General features: G+C 38.0%; 1 long non-coding RNA gene across 1 annotated transcript in view; it reads left to right on the top strand.

Moving 5' to 3' along the window:
* LOC138164195 (uncharacterized) overlaps window positions 1–22887 on the top strand; it is a 48842-nt gene that overhangs the window by 4128 nt on the left and 21827 nt on the right. Inside the window, exons 2-3 of the long non-coding RNA XR_011169008.1 lie at window positions 8095–8210; window positions 9190–9262. This is a non-coding gene — a long non-coding RNA (uncharacterized lncRNA). The remainder of the gene's footprint in view (window positions 1–8094; window positions 8211–9189; window positions 9263–22887) is intronic.

Raw genomic sequence — 22887 nt, 5'->3', positions numbered from 1 at the left:
CAGAAGGGGTTGGTGTGTAAGGGGAGAGGTGATCTCTCTCCATTTCCAGGGACAATAATGATTTATAGCATGAGCATATAACAGGGCAGGAGACACGGGCACATATGCTTTGGAGGGTCTGAGACTAGACCTCAAGTCCCTGGATGCCTTCTGCTTCCTAATTACTTCCATGAACATAGGTCAGCAATTTGTGATCTTGAGAAATGGATATTTACCAACTTGGTGGTAACCTTGTGGGTCAAAGAATTTCTGAGTCCCTGATTCGAACATCAGCCAACAAGAGGGTGATTTCTGAAACAGCACACTTCCCGGAGGAGATGACCAACTACAGCATTATTCCATTGATGTCGGACTAAAGAAAGTGATGTCTGGCCAGAAGGTCAGGATTTTGTGAGTTCCTTAGACAGTGTAGATCTAAGGTGAATGTAAAATATCTGGTCAGCAGTCCTAAAAATAATACTATCTTGTTGGGGTCCAGGAAGGGAAGGTGGCCTAGTGAAAGAAATATTATGAACCATTTGGGTTTTTTTCATATTTTGGTTTTGTGTGTGTGTGCTTTTGAGTCCTTTCCAATCTTAAGAACTTTCTGAGAGAGAGAGAGGAGAAAGAGGGGGAGAGTAGAAGAGAGGAGGAGAAGGAGGAGAAGGGAGAAGGAAGGAAAGGAAAAAAGGGAGGGAGGGAGGTTGGTTGGTTAAATATTGTAGAGCAGCAAGACATACTGGAGAAAGACTAAGAGTTAGGAAGACTAGGGGCAGCTAGGTGGTACAGTGAATAGAGCACCAGTCAGGAGGGCCTGAGTTCAAATCTAGCCTCAGACATTTGACACACTAGCTATGTGACCTTGGGCAAGTCACTTAACCCTAAGTGCCTTGCCTTCCCCCCTCAAAAAAAAGAAAGACTGGGTTTCAGTCCAAACTCTACCAACAACTAGAAGTGACCTTGGATAAGTCACTTCATTCTTTGAACCTCTGTTTCCTCATTTGCAAAATGAAAGTATAGGATTAAGGACCTTTTCAGTTCAGAAATGTTACTACAGAGGAATAAAAGAAAAGAATAGGCACAGAAATGAATACTGGAAAGCTTGGATTCTTATTTAATGGATAACAAGTTAAAGTAACCTTACATATCTGACATGATCAGGGAAGGGGGTCCTGGATAACTAAACATTTTAGCTACCAAAAAGATCCCAACATACCTTAATCATTCTATTAACAAAGATGGCATTTCAAATACACATATCATATCCCATATATACCCTTCTGTGTACTCTACACTTCAAACAATATTCACTCTCTCTGCCCACCCTCACCTCTTGAAGCATGACTTAGAATCATCTACCTTTTACCTTGCTCAAACCCAATTCAATTTTTCCCTCCTCTATAAGGCTTCCCCTTCTTGATCCCCACCCCCCCAAGTTGGTAATGATTTTCCCCTTCATAACTCTCACAGCACTTTTGTTTCACAGCTTTCTGATATGTCTGTCATGCTACTATGTTGGTACTTACTCTCATATTTGACTATAAGCCCCATGAGAACAGGAATCATGTGTTATCCAAACTTTGCCTCTTTCCCAGCACAGTGTTCTGCACACAGGAATCTATTAATAAATATTTGATTATTTTTAAAAATCAGAAACTTGTAAAAAGAAGGAATTTTAGAATAAGATAGATTATGATAGTCAAACAAATACCAACTAAATATTATTAAGGAGTCTGGGGGGTAAGACTTGATGAGAGATTTATTGGGGCTTTAGGTCCTATAAAAGGCTGATAAAGAAGGAAAGCAATCAGGCCTTATCCCCTTGGGGGCCACAGCTTGCTGATTCAAGGAGTAAAGAAAAATGACCTCCTTGGAGAAATAGTACTACATAAGAACAATACTGGGGGGCAGAGTCAAGATGGTGGAGTAGAAACAGGACTTCCATGCAGCTCCCTCTCCCACCTCTTCCAATTCATGTTAAAAAGGACTCTAAACAAACTTTGGAGCTACAGAACTAATAAAATGAGAGAGAGAAGCTAACCTCCCACTGAGGACAGCCTGGCTGGCCAGCAGGAAGGGGCCAGTGCAGCACACTGGGAGCTGAGCCCAGCCCCACATAAGTCCATGGGTTTCAGCCTCAGGGCATCCACAACCAGCCACTTGCTAGAGGGAATTCAGGTCATCAGCAGCTGTGGCAGTTTCCAGAATTATCAACCCATAGATGCTAAGGACAAAGTGAGAGGTCAGTGCAGTGTGGACTTTGTGAACCAGGAGTTTGGGAGTGCGGTCTGGCCTTTACCCCCTGGAGGGAGAAGCCGCTGAGGCTTGGCAGCTGCCATGTGGCTGCTTCAGAGCTCCTGGCCTGCAGATTGTAGAGGGACCAAGTGACCAGTCTGAGGGGGTAATCACTCTTGCTTTAACCTGTTTGGATCTGGATCACTGTCTACAGTGGAGGACCTGCGATGCATGACCAGTGTGTCAGAGCATGTGGAGGCTTCAGAGACGGCACCCAACTAATAGCATTGGCAGTTGAGAAATCCCCAACAATTTGGGACAAAGCTCCCCTGTCAGGTAGCAGAGTCCTACTGTGGCAAAAAGCTCAAAAGTCAAGTAATTGAGTGGCAACATGAGCAGGCAAAGGAAGAAAAGCAAGCAGAGCAATCCAACTTTACACTCCTATTTTGGGAACAAAAAGGATCAAAGCATGGAACAGGAGGAAGACAGTGAAGTCATAACTCCTGCACCAAAAGCATCAAGGGAAAATACGAGCTGGTTACAGGCCATAGAGGACTTTAAGAAGGATTTTGAAAACCAAATAAGAGAAGTGGAGGAAAAATTGGGAAGAGAAATGAGAATGATGCAAGAAAATTATAAAATAAGAGTCAACAAATTGACTGAAGAAAATATCACCTTAAAAATAGACTAACTCTGGGGTGGCCACGTGGTGCAGTGAGTAAGAGTGCCAGTCCCGGAGTCTGGAGATCTGGCATCGGTTCCAGCCTCAGATACTTAGCACCCACACAAAATAACTGGCCATGTAACCTTGAGCAAGTTACTTAGCCCCAATTGCTTTAAAAAAAATAGACTAACTCAAATGGCAAAAGAGGCTCAAAAATTCAACGAGGAGAAGAATGACTTAAAAAGCTGAATTTTCCAGATGGAAAAAGAATCTCAAAACTCACTGAAGAGAATCATTCCTTCAGAATTAGATTGGAGCAAATGGAAGCTAGTGACTTTATGAGAAATCAAGATACTATTAGACAGATCCAAACAAATTAAAAAATAGAAGACAATGTGAAATATCTCATTGGAAAAACCACTGACCTGGAAAATAGATCCAGGAGAAATAACTTTAAAATTATTGGACTACCTGAAAACCATCATCAAAAAAAGAACCTAGAAATCATCCTTCAAGAAATTCTCAAGGAAAATTGCCCTGATATTTTAGAACTAGAGGGCAAAATAGAGGTTGGAAGAATCCACCGATCACCTCCTGAAAAAGATCCCAAAAAGAAAACTCCTAGGAATATTATAGCCAGATTCTGGAGTTCCCCAGTCAAGGAGAAAATATTACAAGCAGCCAGGAAGAAACAATTTGAATATTGTGTAAACACAATCAGGATAACACAGGATCTGGCAGCTTCTACACTGAGGGATTACAGGGCTTGGAATATGATATTCCAGAGGGCAAAGGAGCTGGGATTAAAACCAAGAATCACCTACCCAGCAAAATTGAGTATCATGTTTCAGGGGAAAATATGGTCATTCAGTGGAATAGAGGACTGTCAAGCATTCTTGATGAAAAAACCAGAGATGAATAGAAAATTTGACACTCAGATACAAGAAGCATGAGAAGGTAAACAGGGAAAAGAAATCATAAGGAACTTATCAAAGTTGAACTATTTACATTCCTACATGGAAAAACAATAATTGTAACTTTTGAAACTTTTCTCAGTATGAGAATAGTTGAAGGGAATAGAAAATAGGAGGGTATATGGGAGTATGAATACATATGTGAGTGTGTGTATATATGTGTACAGGTATACATAGACAGAGGGCACAGGACCAATTTAATAGGAAGGGATGATATTTAAAAGGTGAAATTGAGAGATGAGAGAGGAATATAATGAGAGGAGATGGGAAGAGACAGAATGGGGTAAACTATCTCCTATAGAAGAGGCAAGGGAAAACGGTTACAATGGAGGGGAAGAACAGGAAGGCAAAATGGAATGAGTCAATCTTATTCTCATTGAATTTGGCTTAGGGAGGGAATGACATACACACTAAGTAGGGTATGTAGTGTGTATATAGTCCTATAGGAGAGTAGGGGGGAAGGGAATGAGAGGGGGGATGATAGAAGAGAGGGCAGGCTGTGGGGGAGGGAAGTTGGAAGCAACCACTTTGAAAAGGGAAAGGATCAAAGTAGAGAATAGAACATGTGCGGGGTGGGATGGGATGGAGGGAAATATCATCAGTCTTTCACAATATATCAACTATGGACATGTTTTGCATAACTACACGTGTACAACCTATATTGAATTGTTTATCTTCCCAGTAAGGGTGGGTGACGAGGGAGGAAGGGGAAGAATCTAGAATTCAAAGTTTTAAAATCAAATGTTTAAAAATGTATATATATATATATATATATATATATATATATATATATAGTTATTATTATTATTACATGGGAAATAAGATAAACAGGTACTGGGGCATACAGATCCACTGGGCCCTGCTGGAAAGTTGGAGAGGGGATGGGGTAAGATATGGGAAAGAACAGATTGGGAGAGGGGATATTCTGTGGGATTTCTGTTTTGGGGTGGTGAGTAGGGAAAAAATGGGGAGAAAATTTGTAACTTGAAATGTTGTGGAAAGGAATGATGTAAACTAAAAAATAAAAAAGAGAAAAAATGGAAAAAATATAAGAATACTGTATAATTTTGAACTTACTGTGCTATTGTCTGTCTCCCCTTAAGTTACTAGTTTGCTCACACTTAAGGGTTGACTACCTAAATAATACTAATGTTAAATAACTATATAGTTAACAGATGGATAATTAGGTGCATAAGCAGGTGTATGAGAGTATCAGACATCACATATGTGATTGACAGAATGAGCAGAGATAGCTGTACTGACTCAAAGGCATTCCCTTGATTTACCTGCGAAAGTGCAGGTTTAATAGCACCCTAGGGCAACATCAACTCATGTAACCTCAAGGAACTGATCCCTCAGGTATCAGTATCTGACCCCTCCTTCAGTGAACACCTTCATTTTGGTCCTAGCAAGACAAAGTAATCTAGGAAAATGGATGCTTTCATATCTTTTGTCTTTTCAAAAAAAAAATGGCAGCCAATCATGACATCCATCCCTGACTCTAAGAACACTTCCTCCTGGATGTTGAGATGATCTCTGTGGAGTAATGATCTTCTGTAATGGGAATGTAAATTTTTAAGATCTTCCCAGGCTAAAGTGCACCTGGAGCCTGGGGTGGGAGGCTTGTTTTTCAGTAGATATTTTTTGATTGGCCAGTGGGTCAATAAGGTTGTTACATTCTCTGAGCCAGGAGAAGGCTATATAAGCCCTGATGTGTAGCTTTGTTTTGAGGCTCACTTTGAGAAGTGTTCTGTGATTTGATCAGATGAGACTCTGGGAAGCCATTGTTGAGAGCCCCCTGGCTTTGAAAAACCCAGATGTTGATGAAACCCAGATGTTGATTTGGTATGGATGTAATGGTTGGACGGTTTGGAAACTGTCTACTTGATCTGTTTCTCTGTCTTGATAATTCTGTCTGTATATTCTGAAGTTCGGGGAGCTGACCTTTTTCCCCTGAACAAGGTAAAGGATACATATTTGACTGATTACAGTAAGCTTGTTAACGTATTTTGAGTTGCTCTCCTTTATCAAAGCAGATCTAAGAACGTGTGTTGGCAGCCCCCCTGGGGACGCTGGGGTGCTTGCCGCTACACCTTCCATGTCTACCAGGATAATTCTGCTTTCTGCAATGACTGGCTGATAGCTCTGGATAGGAACCTGAATAGGAACTTTGATAGATAGCAGCAAAAAGGCATACCAAGTTCAATGACACAGATGAAACTCACAGAAACAAAGTCATGAGCTACTTTTCCACAATCCCTGGACAGATGGGTTAATAACCATGATGCACTAATTACTCTATTAACAAATACTACTGAGATATAAACTACAAAAGAGTCTATTAGGAAAAATCTGAAATTACCCTCTTTTTGATGAGGTAGAGCCAAGGTAGTGACAAGTCCAAGGGATCTATTGGGTCAAGAAAGTATGAGTGGACCTGAGAGATCAGACTGAGCCAGGAAGTCATTATACTTGTTATCAAAGCTGTTCTTCCCTCTTCTGGTAATCCAATTGTATTTACTTTTGTTCTTTATCTGTTACTTTCTATTTATCTCATTTTCCTATTATAAAATCCTTTTCACAATACAGAAATGTTATACATAAACCATAAATGTATTTGGTTTCAAACTTACAAAAAGGAGGATAAGAGAGGGGACATTCCTTAATCTAGGGGGAAAATAACTTTCAAAGGTTTCGTCAACAGGAACTATTATAATAGAGTGGAAGAACACAACTAGCCTATATAAGCCTGTCATATAAATTTGAGATTTAGCTATTCCTAGGAATAAATCATGCACCAGTGAGAATAGCAAATTGGGAGGGAATAGCAGGTAAATTCACTTTCTTTTCTTTTCTTTTTTTTGTGCTTATTGGAGGGGGAAGGCAGGGCAATTGGGGTTAAGTGACTTGCCCAAGGTCACACAGCTTGTAAGTGTTAAGTATCTGAGGATTTGAACTCAAGTCCTCCTGACTCTAGGGCCGGTGCTCTGTTCACTGCGCCACCTAGCCGCCCCTACTTTCATTTTTTAAATACTGCCTGCCATTCTTGGAGAGCTGAGTCCAAAAGAAGTAACACTTGTCTCAAAGAGGGAGTAATGAAAGGAAACTAAGCCCATACAGATAAAGGAGCTTTCCCCCTCTTCATTGGTAGCTTAGCTTTCCTAGCACCACCTGCTTTCCCCTTACTCCAATTCCCAACTTCTCTCCATGTTTGACCAATTCCCTATGAAATATGTAAGAAAGTTGAAAGGTCACTTAATGAAGAAAATCCAATCTTCTCTAGAAGACATAGTTTTGAAAGCATAGAGGGCCCCAAGTAATAGTTAAAGAATATAATCAGGCAATTTTCAAAGGGAGAAATACAAGTTATCAAACCATATGGGGGAGAAAATGATTCAGATCACTGATAATAAAAAAATGTTAATTAAAGCAACTCTGAAATTTGATATTACACCCATAAGATTTGGGTGTAAAAGAAAAAATTTGTTGGAGGGACTTCAGGAAAAACAGACATGTTAATGCACTGTTAGTAGAACTATGACTTGATACAACCATTTTGGGAATCAATATGGAAATATACCCCCCAAAAGCTACTGAATTATGCATATTCTTTCACCCAGTTATACTGTGTCTTCAAAAGATCAATAAAGAGGGAAAAACCCTTATGTTTATGTATTACATTTATTATGTTTATGTATTACAAATATATATATATATTTGTAATATATATTATATAAATATATATATATATATATTTGTAATAGTTTTTTCATATTGGCTAAGAACTGAAAATTAATGGAATGCCCACCAGTTGGGGAATGACTGGATAAAATATAATGTATGATTATAATTCAATAGTATTGTGCCATAAGAAATGAAGAAAGGGATGGTTTCAGATAAACCAGAGAAAACATTTATGGATTAATGGAGAGTGAAGTAAGCAGAACCAAGAGAATGGCATTTATAATAATATCAATTGTATAACACAAAAAAACTTTGCAAGACATAAGAACTCTTATCAACACAATGACTAACCATTATTCCATGATAAAGTAGGCTACTCACCATCCAAGTGAAAGACTCAAGATACAGAATGAGACATACATTTTGAAATTGGACAATTTGGGAATTTGTTCTACTTGACTATGCATATTTGTTAGAAGGGTTTTTTTTCTTTTTTTCCCCCTCATTGGGAAGGTAGAAATGTGGGAAAGAGAGAAAATAAGTTCTTGTTAATTGCAGGGGAAAAAAAGCAATGAAGGATCAATATATGAATATTCATAAAAGAAGATGCCAAATAATTAGAAAAAATCAGAACTGGTATTATTACTCTCCAAACAAAGTCACAGAGAAGACATGTAAGTACTTTCTAATCTCTGCAAAATCCTTACAAAAATTATCTAAAGACATATTAAGGATATCTCTGATGAAAATATAAGAAGGTAAAAATCAAGTCATAAACCGGGGTGGTGGAATAGCAGAAGGAAATATAGAAAGCGCCTGCCATTCCCCCCCCTACCAAGATTCCTCCAAACAGATCTAGAAAATTCAATCCTGAGCAGAAAATCCAGTAAGTCACAGTATATGTTACTTTTTCAGGCCAGATTGCCATAGGCAGAAAGGTCTGTGGATTGGGGGGATGGAATCTAGCTAAAAGCCGGCTTCTTGGACCACTCCTGTGCAAGGAGGGGCTGACCATAAGGCAAGGCAAGGAAAAGTCCATGTAGAGAAGGAACATATGACAGTAATGCAGTAGAATAAGTGGCCTTTCCAGAATGATATGCAGAGCTAGGATTAAAACTCAGAAATGATTCTTCAGTAAAGTAAATGCAATATTACTATGGCTAACCCTTCCAAAGGTGGCCATGGAATCTGGTTTGGTTCATCCTTTTTAGGTTTCTCCTAGTCCATTCTCTAGAAGATCTTAGGTGTCAAAAGACCTACATTGCAGTCTTTGGCCTCCTACTCACTGATTGTATGATCTTTGAAAAGGCAATCTATTTCCCTGACACTCTGGGTTGTTCTGTTTTTGGTTTGGTTTTGTTTTCATCTCTAAAATGAGGGCATTGAATTAGATAATAAGTTTTTAACCTAGGGTCTGTGAATTAAATGTGTGTATATATATATATATATATTGGCAACTGCGTTTCAGTATAATTGGTTTCCTTTGTAGCTTTATGTATTTTACTCTATGCATTTAAAAACATAATTTGGAGAAGGGCTCCATAAATTTCACTACATTGTTCAAAGAATTCATGACACAAAAAAGGAAATTAGATGGGAATTAGGTGATCTCCAAGGTCCCTTATGACTCTAGAATTCTTCTTATGATTCTAGAAGACCAGAAGAACCAGTGTTATTCAAGAACTGATCCAGACTCAAAATAAAACTTCAATCAATGAATCAACAGGTATTTATTGAAAATCCTATGCTATACCCTGCAGAGTTTACAGAACAATCCAATTCAGTAAATATATATTAAGTACCTACTATATTGTGTTAGAAGTTGGGGATAAAAAGAAGGAATACAACATCATCCCTGTGCTTAAAAAGCCCTAATAGAGCAAATGAGATATATACATCAGTATGACACAAGGTACAGTGTAATGAGGGCACATTACATAAGCATTTGTTTTGATTTGCTTTGCTTTTTTGGAGGGGGGAAGACAGGACAATTGGGTTTAAGTGACTTGCCCAAGGTCACAGGCTAGTAAGTGTTAAATGTCTGAGGCAGGATTTGAACTCAGGTCCTCCTGACTCCAAGGCTGGAGCTCTGTTCACTGTGCCACCTAGCCACCCCTATGTCAGCATTTGTTAAGAGCCAACTGTGTGCAGGGGACTGTGCTAGGTACTGGGGGATGAGAGAAGCTTATGATGAGGGAGAATTTTGGATTTAGAGTCCAAGGACATGTATCAGAATCCTGGCTTTCCTATCTGCTACTTATGTGAATTTGAGAAAATTACTTTACTTCTCTGTGCCTCAGTAGTCTCACACAGAAAATTAGGAACGATTTCTAATTAGGATGATCTCTAATGTCTCCTTCAACTCTCAACACTGCGGTGCTATCCACAGAAACAGGGGAAAAATGAGAAGAATAGGTTTATTAGAGACAGATGATTAATTCAGAATAGAAATACATGGTACTATCCCCCAAGGAACTTGTAGTCTACCTAAGAAACAAATCTAACACATCTGAGACTTTTAGAGAACGTTAAATGTTCACCTGTGTGTTGAAATGTCATAGGATTTCAGAAAAGGAGAGAGACCATTCTGGGCTAGGCTTCATAGAATATGAAAGATTTAAATTTGATGTGGAGGGATAGGTATGATTTGGATAGAAAGCAAGAAAGGATGGCATAAGGCATAGAGGTTGTAACCAACATGGCGGGGCAGATGAGGTGGAAGGGAAGGTCAAGGGAGGAGTAAACGATGAGGAGACTGATTCCACTAGAAGAAATGATAGGTAGTTACTGGGAAGCAGAAGAAAACTAGACTGAATATCTAAGGTAGTACCAAATCATAGGAGACCTCAAAAGTAAGAAGAGGATGCGGGAGACAATAAAAAGCCCCTCCCTTTCCTCCTCTCCAAAGTAAGGTAAATTTTGATGGCCAAAAGATGACCACTTAACTTGGGGTTTGTTGGATAGATTTCTTCCTTTCTTCTTTCTTTCCTTCCTTCTTCCCTCCCTCCCTCCTTCTCTTTTCCTCCCTTCTCTTCTTCTTCTGTTTCTTTTTTCTTCCTTTCTTTCCTTCCTTTCTCCCTTTCTTTTTTCTCTTTCTTTCTTTCTTTCAATTCTAAAGCCCATGAATTCTGAAATAATCTAATATGGTTAGTGCTAAAGTTTGAAGTCTATCCTTTGTTCCTCTACATTTGGTTTCCATGCTGTTATTTAATACTACCCACTTTAGTATAAGCAATGAAAGGAGGCAGACCAATTGAATGTCATGAAATAAAAATAGTATTCCATTAGTTTAAGGTTATGATCACTGGGACAGAAGCAGGTTTAATTAGATTTCACAACAAGATTATAGGGGTAATTTAAATCTTCTTAAGGGAAAACTATCTTTGAGTAACCCTCAGAAACTTTTGGAAGTCTCTGTTTAAATACAAATATTTCAATAATTTCACATCTTTTTCATTGACCTATTAAATTTAGTCACGTACTAACTTCTTCAAGAAATACTAATAAAAAATAATGTCATTTATTAGACTTCCACTCTACTCTATTTATATATAATATGTGTGGGCAAGGGGAAAAAGTACTGCATTTCCCAGAATGCCTGGTCTCAGATGGTGATCACTTATTAGAGCAATAAGAACTTCAGTTCCCAAGAAGTATTCATCCCCAAAGTCAAGGTTGATTGTATCAGAGGGGTTGAGAGAACAAAAATACAGGAAAAAATGCAATGTCCAAACATATTTCATAACTGTTTAGGTCTAGAGAGGCTTCTAAGAATAATAATCAGAAGCATCATCAACATTCAGTTATTAAGTAAACATTTATTAAATGCCAACTATGTACCTGGCACCATGCTAAGTGCTGAAGATATGAAAAGAGTCAAAAGACAGTCCCTGCCCTTAAGGGGTTCACATTCTGAAAACAAATATATACAAAGCAAGCTACATACAAGATAAATTAAAAATAATTAAGAGGGATGAAAAAGACTAGAACTAAGAAGGATTATTATTGTTATAGAAAGCAGGATTCTAGTTTGGCCTTGAAGGAAGGCAGAGAACAGTAGTTGCAATGGAGGAAGAGCATTGCAGGCATGGGGCACAGCCAGAGAAAAGGCCCAGAGCCAAGGGAACATCCAGGAGGCCAGTGCCACTGAATCAAAGAGTACATGTTGGGGAATAAGGTGTAAGGAGACTGGGAAGCTAGAAGGGGGCTAGGGTAAGAAGATCTTTGAATCCCAGAGCATTTTCTATTTGTTCTGGAGGAAATGGAATTTAGTGAGCAGGAAGCTCAAAGGAGGACATGATCAGAAAATCACTTTAATGGCTGATTGGAGGGGGAGAGAATTGAGGCAGGTAGCCCCAGTAATCAAGGCATGAGGGGATGAGGGCCTGCATTAGAGTGATGGCCGTCAGAGAAGGAAATGAGGCACGTGGGAGAGATGTGGCAAAGATAGAATCAACAGAATTTGGCCACACATCAGATATGAGAGGTGAAAGAGGTGCTACCTAAGTGTAGAACCTGGGCATTACCCTCAACAGTAATAGGGAAGTCAAGCAGAGGGGGGTTAGAAAGGAAAAGATAATGACTTCAATTTTGGACATCTTGAGTTTAACTTACCGGACACCCAAAATAGCATGGTATTACCCCATTATCACCAGCAATAAAAGATAAAACTGAAATGGTATTCTCAATAGCAAAGAATATCTACTGACGCCCCCAAAATAACATGTCCTGCGAGGCTGAGCCAAACACCAAACAAAATAATTGGTTATTAAGTAAAAGAGAAGAATTTGAATGCAAGTTGATCAAATAAAAGAAAGTTAATTACATTGTCATAGCAAAAAATGACAAAGAGATGAAATACTTCTTTTCATGTGACTAGGACAAGAAAAGGCCATAAATTTAGGGAAGGGGACTCTTTTTGTTTGTTTTGATTTTCTCAACTTGCTTATTTTCTGAGGGACATTAATAAATGAGAATCTAAGGTGCAAAAGGTACAATGAGAAAAATTGAGAAGAGACTAAGTGGAAAAAATTAATATTTCAGGAGAAGATTTTATTCCTTCATTAATAAATCAATTTTATGCATGTTAGGATAATGCAAACCCCCTTCAGATAGGGAGAGGAAAAGGTGGGATACAAGGACTAGCTAACAATGGGGCAGGACCTGAAAGGATGAGAGGCTCTCAACATCCCGCATCTTTAGGGGATCATGGAAAGAATGGAATTGAGTACAGTCGACAGAAAGGGAACAATCTGGCAATATTTGAAAATGACTTAACAGAGGTAAGAGGAAATGAGATAAGCATCTTGCAACAAATTCTGCTTGTTGGGAGTTTGGACATTTCAGGAGATGAGCTTCTAAAAGACAGGATTGTGTGTCTCAGTACTAACCAAAAGAGAGGAAATATATGGGACCGTAGGGAGGCACAGAGCAGAGAGGGTTGGACAGGAGGTCATAAATTTAAGAGAATACAGTATGACATCAAAAGGGTTAAGCTATGAGGAAAAGGGCAAAGGATAAAATAAAGCCTTTCAGACTAGAATCACTGCACTCTGCTGCCTCCATTCAAAACTCTGAAGTGCCTAGAAATAAATCCTATAGTATCCCAAGAGGGAAGAGGAGGGAAAAAAAGTGTAGAGAAGGAGTAAAAATTTTAAAAACCATTCTTTGGAAAGGGACATCACAAATTAATGTCAAAGAAATAAAAGACTGAATTGGAGGAAGGGAGAGGAAAAGGATAGGATTATTTCTATTTTTATTTATTTATTACTTATTTTTATTTGAACTGGGAAAGAGTACGTATGTCGTATATATGTATATGTGTATTATGTATCTTTTTCTTGGAATAGGATATGCACTCAACAATTATAACCCTAAATGTGAATGATAAATTTCTCAATAAATAGAAAGGGAATTGAGACATGGATTAAAAAAAAAACCCTAGTCATTGGTCATATACAAGAAACACATTTAAAACATAGAGACATGAGATGAAACAGAGAGGATGGAACAAAATACCATATGCTTCAGGCAGTTGTAAAAAAGTGAGGGTTGCAATTATGATCTCAGCCACCCATATACAGCCGATGCCTGTGAGGGTTATTTGTACAAGGTGGGAAAATCTACCTGTTGAATTTTGAAAAGGAAAGGGTCTCCATCCTTGGCCTTCTGCCTTGAAAGAAGCCTTATCCAGCCACTCTGTTTCTCTTGCCTCCAAGCATGACCTACTTTCTAATCATCATTCCAATCCCTCCAGAAGGATTTCTTTTTGAATGCTTGGAAGGAAACAACAGAGAGGGCATATTGACCACAGCAACACCCACCCCCACACACACAGACACATACTCAACACCACCACCACCATTAGATAGCTATTCTTAGTATCCAAGAGGGAAGACCCAGATCCATGCTTGCCCCACTTTGGAGGGTTTATAAAAATAGGAAATCAATAAGATTTCTTCTTGTATAGTTTCTGAGCCCCCGACCAGATCACTCTAGTTAAATTCAGAGTATTCATGCTCTCTCTCCCCCTCAGTCTCTCTCTGCATAATATGTCTCACTATCTCTTTCTTTTTACAACTCCCATTCACCACCAATAATGACATACACAGATCAGAAGCATCAATCTATATGCGATAAGCTATAGCTTATCTATATATCTTTCTATAGTGTCACTATTGAGACAGCAAATTCAAATTAACTAAGCAGAAAATATTAATGTAATTTTAAAGAATAGAGATAAGCTTTGGAATGGGAACTTAATGTTCTCCCTAAGAAGGGAGAGGGAGAAAGGGGGAGGGGAAAAGCATTACTCTTATCTCTCCCAGACAACTCCATGGTCTCATCTCAATGCTGAACAGAGTCCACACCAATCATGTCAGCAACTACAAGCCCCTCCTTCCCCACATCTTAGCTCCTTGTAACCTGAACTCAAACTGGTCCAGCCACAAGTGCTCATTTCAAAGCCTCTCTGGATCTGATGATTTTATTTTCAATGTTCTATGCCCATGCGCATACTCTGTCCTTGGAGGAGAAAATGAAATATTGTTCCTATTTAGGTACATGGTGGTGTTAAACTCATATAGGTTAAGGGCTGCATATTGACTTAGAAAACCACAAATCAACACTACCTATGTTGTATTGTATTTTTGGTTACTTTGCTAAACATTTCTCAATTAAATTTTAATCTGGTTCTAGCCACAGTCAGGAAGATTGCAGGTCAAGTTGCACTTCTGACCCTTTTGTTATAGGGACAGTATTTCCTAAGGCCCTGCCACATACCCTGGGCTAGCTTCTCCCTAGGGCCTTACCTCATGAAGGTTGGGCTATTTTTTCCTGAAAAGACTGAAACTGGCTTCAAGACTTAATTACCTCAGGGGACTGAAGCTCAGTAGCTTCTCCATGGCCCAAGTACAAAAGCCAGATCACAAGGAGTCCCTCAGACTGTTGACAATTGGACCACCATAGCCAACACAGACAGCAGGTACCTATACCTTCCAGAATCAATGCTGAATATCCTTTCTGTGTCATAGCTAAATGTATCTCCTTTGTTAACTACCACAGGGCCTTCAAGTTTCTCATTTCATTCCAATTTCAAACTTAAACCACTGGGTGGCCTATAGTACCCTAATTTGTCCCTGTTATTTCAGTCATATCCAACTTTGTGACCCGATGGACCATATTGTCCCTGGAGCTTTCTTGGCAAGGAGTGGTTTGCCATTTCCTTCTTCAGTGGATTAAGGCAAACAGAGGTTAAATGACTTGCCCAAGGTCACACAGCTAGCAAATGTCTGAGGTCAAATTTGAATTCAGGTCTTCCTGATGCCATTCCCAGTACTCTATCCACTGAGCCATCTAGTTAGCTCTAATTTGTCCATAGATCATGCCAAATAAGATTATTCTGCTCTGCCCCACAGAACTTTATTTCCTAGGATGCCTTTCTACATGTTAAAAAAGTACCAGGGGGACAAATACAAATTGATAATGCCAAGGGAATTAACAAGGAAATAACATTTCACTTAAAGACGGTATGGACAATGAAAAAAGAAGACTATTGTTTTTATATATTTGCCCCACATGGCATGATAGCTAAGTTCTAAAAAGAAGAATTAAGTGATCAGTGGAAAAGATTTGGCAAACAAGACCCAAAAGCAGTGAAATTTAGTAGCATAGTATATGATAAATCCAAAGACACCAGCTACTGTAAGGACTCACTATTTGACAAAACTACTGGGAAACCTGAAAAACAGTCTGATTGAAATTAAGGTTAGAACATCTCACATCATATACCACAATAAATCCCAAATGGATACATGACCTAAGTATAAAATGTTATATAATAATCAACTTAAGAGAAGAGGAGGTACTTTTCAAAACTATGGCTGAGGGTAGAGGAGGGAGTTCTCAATAAAACAAAGGATAAAGTCGATCATAAAATATAAAACGGACAATTTTAATTACATAAAATGAAAATGCTTTGCCCAAGCAAAATCAATGCAATTAGAATGGAAACAGTCAATAGGGAAAATAATATTTGAACAAATTTATCTGTTAAAGGTGTGTATCTAGATATATAAGAAGTTGACACAAATATATAAGAAAATAATTATTCTCTAATAGATAAATGATCATATAATCATATGAACAGGCAATTTTAAAAATAAGAAATACAGACAATTAGCAACTATATGGGGAAAAATTCTCTAAGTCATGAGTAATAAAAGAAATGTAGATTTAAAACAACTCTGAGGTTCTACCTCATACTCATCAAATTGGCAAAGGAAACATAAAGAAATAACAATTATTGAAGGATTATGGGAGAATAGGCATACAAATGCACTAGTTTTTTCTTTTAAAAAAATTTTTTTTACTTTAAAAAACTTTTTGAGTTCTACAATCTCTCCCTCTCTTGAGCCCTTTCCCACACACTGAGAAAACAAGCAATCTGCTATTAATTATACACAAGGTAACATACAAAACATATTTCCACATTAGCCATGTCAAATAAAAGGCAAGAAATACAAAGAAAGTGAGAAAATTATACTTCAATTTGTACTCAGAGTTCATTGGTTCTTTCTATGGAGATGGATAGCATTTTTCAACATGAGTCTTTTAGGATTGTTTTGGATCATTGTATCAGTCAGAGTGGCTAAGTCTTTCAACAGTTGGTCATTATTAAAATACTGTTGTTACTATGTACAACGATCTCCCCGTTCTGCTCACTTCACTTTGCATCGGTTCACATAAGTCTTCCAGGTTTTTCTGAAACTAACCTCCTTGTCATTTCTCACAGCACAATAGTACTCCATCACAATCATATGCCACAACTTATTCCGTCATTCCTCCATTGATGGGCATCGATTTCCAGTTCTTTGCCACCACAAAAAGAGATGCTAGAAATATTTTTGTACATATATGTCCTTTTCCGTTTTCTTTGATTTCCTTGGGCTAAAGACCTAGAGCGGTATTGCTGGGTCAAAGGGTATGCACAGTTTTATAGCCCAAGTTCCAAATTGTTCTCCAGAATGGTTGAACTAGTTCACAACTGCACCAGCAGTATCCGAATGCACTGTTGATGGAGCACACACTGTGAGGAAACACGCTCTCCATCTCTTGGCAGAGAAGTAATAGATGAAAGGTACATGAGAAATACATTTTCAAACAACTAATGTGTGACTTCATTTTGCTTTACCACTATTTATTTGTTACTAGTAAGGGCTTTTGTTTGGAGGAGGGGAGAACTGAAATTGAGTTGAGTGGGGAAGTGGTAATAGAATAATTTTGTTTTAAAAAGAATATCAATGAATTGAAAGAATATCAATAAAATATACAGAAAAGAGTAAGGGTTCAGAAGAGAACATAGGCAAGTGGGGTGGCGTTGGGGCTACCATGTTAAATTTAACATATGCTTTTTTAAAAGTTCAATGTAATTCATGGTTTTGTATATAATATTTTTCTGTTCTTTGTATGTGGAAATGTCCATGTTTGTCATGTTTATAATTTTTAAAATCATTTTAATATATGGTCCTAGAGAACAGATCATGAAATTTATGTGTATATAAATATATATGTGTGTACATATGTGTGTGTGTGTGTGTATGTTTCTCTATCTCAGCAGAGAGGTGGAGGGCCACGGAGGCATAATATTGTATATGTTAGCAGACACAGTCACTGTTCACAGGATGTTGGATCAGCTGGATCTAGAAATAGAAAAGCTATCAAAGGTCTAGTCACTATATGAACTGATACAGAGTAAAGTAAACAAAAGTAGAAAAATAAGTTTTACAATGACTAGAATATTGTAAAGAAAACTACAAAAGACTTGAGACCTCTTAACAAAATAATGACCCATTGTAACTCCAAAAGACTAAGGAAGAAATAAGAGAAATTCCATTCAAAATAACAGCAAAATTCATAAATATATTTCCAAGACACCAACATGACATGTAGTACAGCTACAAACACTCTTTACAGAGTTGAAATGATATTTAAATCATTAGACTAGTATTCACTATTTATGATTGACCTTTGCCAAAATAATTTAAATGACCATACTAGCTAAATAAATTCATGCTTTACCAAGCAAAATGCCTTATGGGATTATTGTATTGACAAAACAACAAAATTCATTTGGAACAAAAGGTCTAAAATCTCAAGAGAAATAATGGAGGGGGAAAAAGTACAATTCAAGGAGATATATCATGTTGTTGCTGTTCAGTCATTTCAGTCATGTCTGACTCTTATGACCCCATTTGGTGTTTTCTTGGCAAGGATAAGGGAGTGGTTCACCGTTTCCTTCTCTAGCTCATTTTACAGATTAGGAATTGAGACAAACAGGGTTAAGTGACTAGCCCAGGGTCACCCAGCTATAAGTGTCTAAGGTTTATCATCTCCAGACTCAAACTACATTACTCTATAAATCATCAAAGCTATTTGGAACTGTTTTTAAAAAAAGTCAAATTTGTAGAAAAGATTGAATAAGCAATTAAAAACAGTAGCCTCCTATTTAATAAACCCCATGGACTTAAATTATTGAATAAAGGGCTATCTTTTTTTTTTTTTTTTGAGCAATCAGGGTTAAGTAACTTGCTCAAGGTTACACGGCCAGGTGTTTCTGGGTGGTTGCTAAGTGTCTGAGCCCGGGATTCGATCTCCAGGTCTATCTCAACACTGGAGCCGGTGCTCTTACTCGCTGTGCTACCTGGCCGCCCCAGGGCTATCTTTTTTACAATAACTTCTGGGACACTCTAAAACAGTTTGGCATGTCAGGTTTAGATTAGAATTAGGTGTCAATTAGAGCCAATAATGAACCAAATGAAGTATTATTTGAATTCTCACTACAAATTTCCATTGGAATGGAACCAATTACCATATTTTGCAAAATTATAACTTCAAATAGTGTGAATTTAGATACATGGGACCACTTCACAATATTCATTATTCATATTAACTAGGACCTAACTGCACCATCTTATACTTTATATTACAATAAGCTCAAAACGTATATACAACCTGATTATAAAAGGTGACACCCTAAAAGAAAATCAGAGAAGTAGTAGAGGAATATTTTTAATCAAACAAAGGAAAGATGAGATTGTAAATGAGAAAATAAAATGACTACATAAAGCCGAATTAAAAAAAAAAAACTTTTGTAAAAGAAAATTAACTCAAAGAAAGTTAAAAGAAAAACTATAGAGTAGGGAAAATATTGATATCAGATATCCCCAATAAAAGTCTATTCTCTAAGACATGTAAAGAATTAAGATAAATAAAAAAGCATCAAGAGCTATCCCCCAATAAGTAAATGATTAAAGGATATTAATAGCTATCAAAAGAATTGCCAAATAGGTTATAGCCATATGTAGATATACTCAACATCATTAAAAATGAGAGAAATGAAAATTAAAATATGGTTGTACTTCATACCACGATTTTTAAAAAATGGAACAGTGAGTAATTGAAAAGCTATAGGAAGATAGCCCCCTTTGGGCTCACCCAGAATTGAACCTGGGACTTCTCACATGGAATATGAGAATCATACCCCTAGACCAATGAGCTTGTCAGCCCACATTGGTGAAGCTATACATTCATCCAATCATTTGGAATTTCAATTCGGCCTACTCAAGAAAAGTGATTACTCTATACCATTTCACCAAGCAATCCCAATAATGGAAACATTCCACAAAAGTCAAGGATATGAACAAAGTCTCAAAATATATCCAAATAGTCATAGCAGTCTTTGTGGTAGTAAAGAATTGGTAAAAGTGGGTGTCCATCAATTGGGGAATAGATTAAAAAACTGATATATTAATGGAATATTATTGTGCAAAAAGATATGATGAATACAAAGAATTAAGAGAAACTTGGGAATATTTAAGTGACCTGATCAGAGCAAAATAAGCAGAATCAAAGAAAATAACAATATATACAATGTTAATCTAAAAGATTGCTAAAAGGAAGTCAGATTGTGAGCAAACAGGAAGACAGCTACTAGGAAAGAATAGATAAGTTGTGGTCACTTGCTTAATTTTATCAATCAATAAGCATTTACTAGTCACCCACTATGTGCCAGACTCTGGCATTGTTTGTCTTTATCAAAAGGGAGAGGGTAGGAAGGGTAGGAAAAGGGTTTGGGTTTTTTTTAACCATCCCTAGAAGTGTCTATTGACAAAAGATGAAGAATATCATTAAAACATTTAAAATTACTTTTAAGAACAAAGATCCGGGTAACTAGATGATGCAGTGAATAGAGCACCAGCCCTGGAGTCAAGAGGACCTGAGTTCAAATTTGGCCTCAGACACTTGACACTCTTACTAGCTGTGTGACCTTGGGCAAGTCACTTAACCCCGATTGCCTTGCCTTCCCCCCACCAAAAAAAAAACAAAGATCACAGGATCATAGAACTAGAGCCAAAAGGAACCTTTAAAAGTCATCTTGTGCTACCCCATAATTTTGTAGTTGAGTAAACTGTCCCAGAATAGCTGAATGACTTGCCCAAGGTCAAACAGATAGTAAATAGCAGAGGCAAGATTAGAACTCAGGCCCTCTGACTCTAAAGTCAGTACTCTTTCTATGGTACTGCTCTTCCTGAAATACCTTCATGAAACACACAACCCACCCTTCCACATTTCAACTTTCTAAAATCCTTCTTATTCTTAAAAGGCTTAACTCAGGTGTCATTTCTTCCATAAATCCTTCCTTGATTATCACCAGTCAGAAGTGAACTTTTTTCTGGTGTGCTGGTAACTTTTAAATTTAATGTTCATTATTAACATTTTCTTCATCACTTTCTTAAATCTAAATAATTAACAAAATAGTAAATTAGACCCTGACTTTCAGTATTTGCTGATTTCCAAGGTATAAATGTTCACAATAAAAATTTAATAATCTCCAGTCTCCAGCACACTCTTGCCTGTCTTCCATCTTAAATGTCTCCAAGCACTTTATTGTTTCCTTTTCCTATGTATTTATTGCATTTTAATGTTTTTCATTAATTATTACATTTAGTGTTAGTTTTATGTAGCTCTTGGGGACACCCCCCAACGCAAGAGAATAGGTCCCCCAGATTAGTCTTTCCCAGGTTCAAATTGTTCTTCGGGTCCAAAGTGACACAAAATCATAGTTCACAGAGCACCTAGGTGGTGCAGTGAATAGAGTACCAGCCCTGTATTCAGAAAGACCTGAGTTCAAATATAGCCTCAGACCCTTGACACTTACTAACTGTGTGACCGTGGACAAGTCACTTAACCCTAATTGCCTCACCTCCCCTCTCAAAAAAAAAATCTTAGCTCACAAGCCCCTATCAAAGTGTTTACCTTTGCAAATCATCCTGAAGATATAAATAATTTAAATGAAAATAATTTCATTAAATACCATAATAAAAGATATAATAATAGAACATCCCCCTCCCCATCCTAGGTCACAAATACATATACCAGCAGTGGGGAAAGTAGATGCATGTAGGGGACCCATGTAGCCAAGGTACAAGGATGAAAGGAGTATTTCGTGCTTCCAGTGCCATCTGGAGATGCTTTAGTGATCTTTGCAGCTCCTGCCTATTTCTGTGGGTCTCACTGGGCACAGAGTAGCTGCCAGGCACATAGTCTGTTCCAGTGATACAGATTCTACCAGCCATTTCTCTCTGCTGGTGGATGGTTGACACTCCGTATTTATTCTCCTGGTTTTGTAGTCACTACAGGCTGCTGCAAGGCAGGGGTCCATTTGGAACCTTATTGCGATGCCCCATCCTGCTTCCAGCTGTTGGCTTTATTTGGAGTCTTAAGCTGTTGTTGTCCAGTCATTTAAATCGTGTTTGATTCTTCATGACCCCATTTGGGGTTTACTTGGAAAAGATACTGGAGTGGTTCACCATTTCTTTCTCCAGCTCATTTTACAGATGGGGAAACTGAGGCAAATAGGGTTAAGTGACTTGCCCAGGGTCACACAACTAATTTGTGTCTGAGGCTGGATTTGAATTCAGATCTTCTTGACTCCATGTCCCAGGTTCTGTTAACTGTGCCACTTATCTCTTACTCATAGGAGGATGAGTAAATAGAATGTAAGCTATCTCAGGGTAGAGACTATCCCACTTTTGTATCTGCATCCCTAGCACAGAGCACACTACCTGACACATTGTAGTTACTTAATAAAAGTTTGCTGTTTGACTAATTAAGTGATGAGTGAGATCTACAATATCATTTTTGTTATTGTTTAAAATCTTTTTTTGTTTGTTTTTTTCTTTTTTCTTTTTGTAGGGGGGAATGCAGGGCAATTGGGGTTAAGTGACTTGACCAAGGTTACACGGCTAGTTTTTTTGTGTTAAGTGTCTGAGGCTGGATTTGAACTCAGGTCCTCCTGGCTCCTGGGCTGGTACTCTATTCACTGCACTGCCTAGCTGCCCCAAATGCTCTTTTATCCCTAATCAGACTGAGGGTACTGTATTGGCTTTTTAAAATTTTCATAATGAATGATATATTTCTCAGAGCCTTTGCTAGAAGGAGCTAGGGTCCTCCGGCTCAATTCTATTTTTTCTTTTACCATATTTCCCAGTCACTGAAACTTCTCTCTCATACTAATGGCTAGAAAGTCTGTGTGGTGGCCAAAGAAACCGGTTTTGCTTATCTATGTGTTTGTAACAGGGTTTCGTTTTTCTTTTATTTTCAGTGGGGGTAGGAAGAGAGAAGGTAGAATTTTACTGATAAGAATGTTTTTAATTTAAGGGGGTGGCTAGGTGGTGCAGTGAATAGAGCACCAGCCCTGGAGTCAGGAGGACCTGAGTTCAAATCCAGCCTCAGACATTTCACACACACACACACACACACACACACACACACACACACACACACACACAC

The sequence above is a fragment of the Petaurus breviceps genome, unplaced genomic scaffold, assembly GCF_028583685.1.
Source record: "Petaurus breviceps papuanus isolate PSGF00001 unplaced genomic scaffold, PetGlider_PUasm1.0 189, whole genome shotgun sequence".
Classification (NCBI taxonomy): Eukaryota; Metazoa; Chordata; class Mammalia; order Diprotodontia; family Petauridae; genus Petaurus; species Petaurus breviceps.
This window is presented reverse-complemented; position numbering and strand designations above follow the sequence as displayed.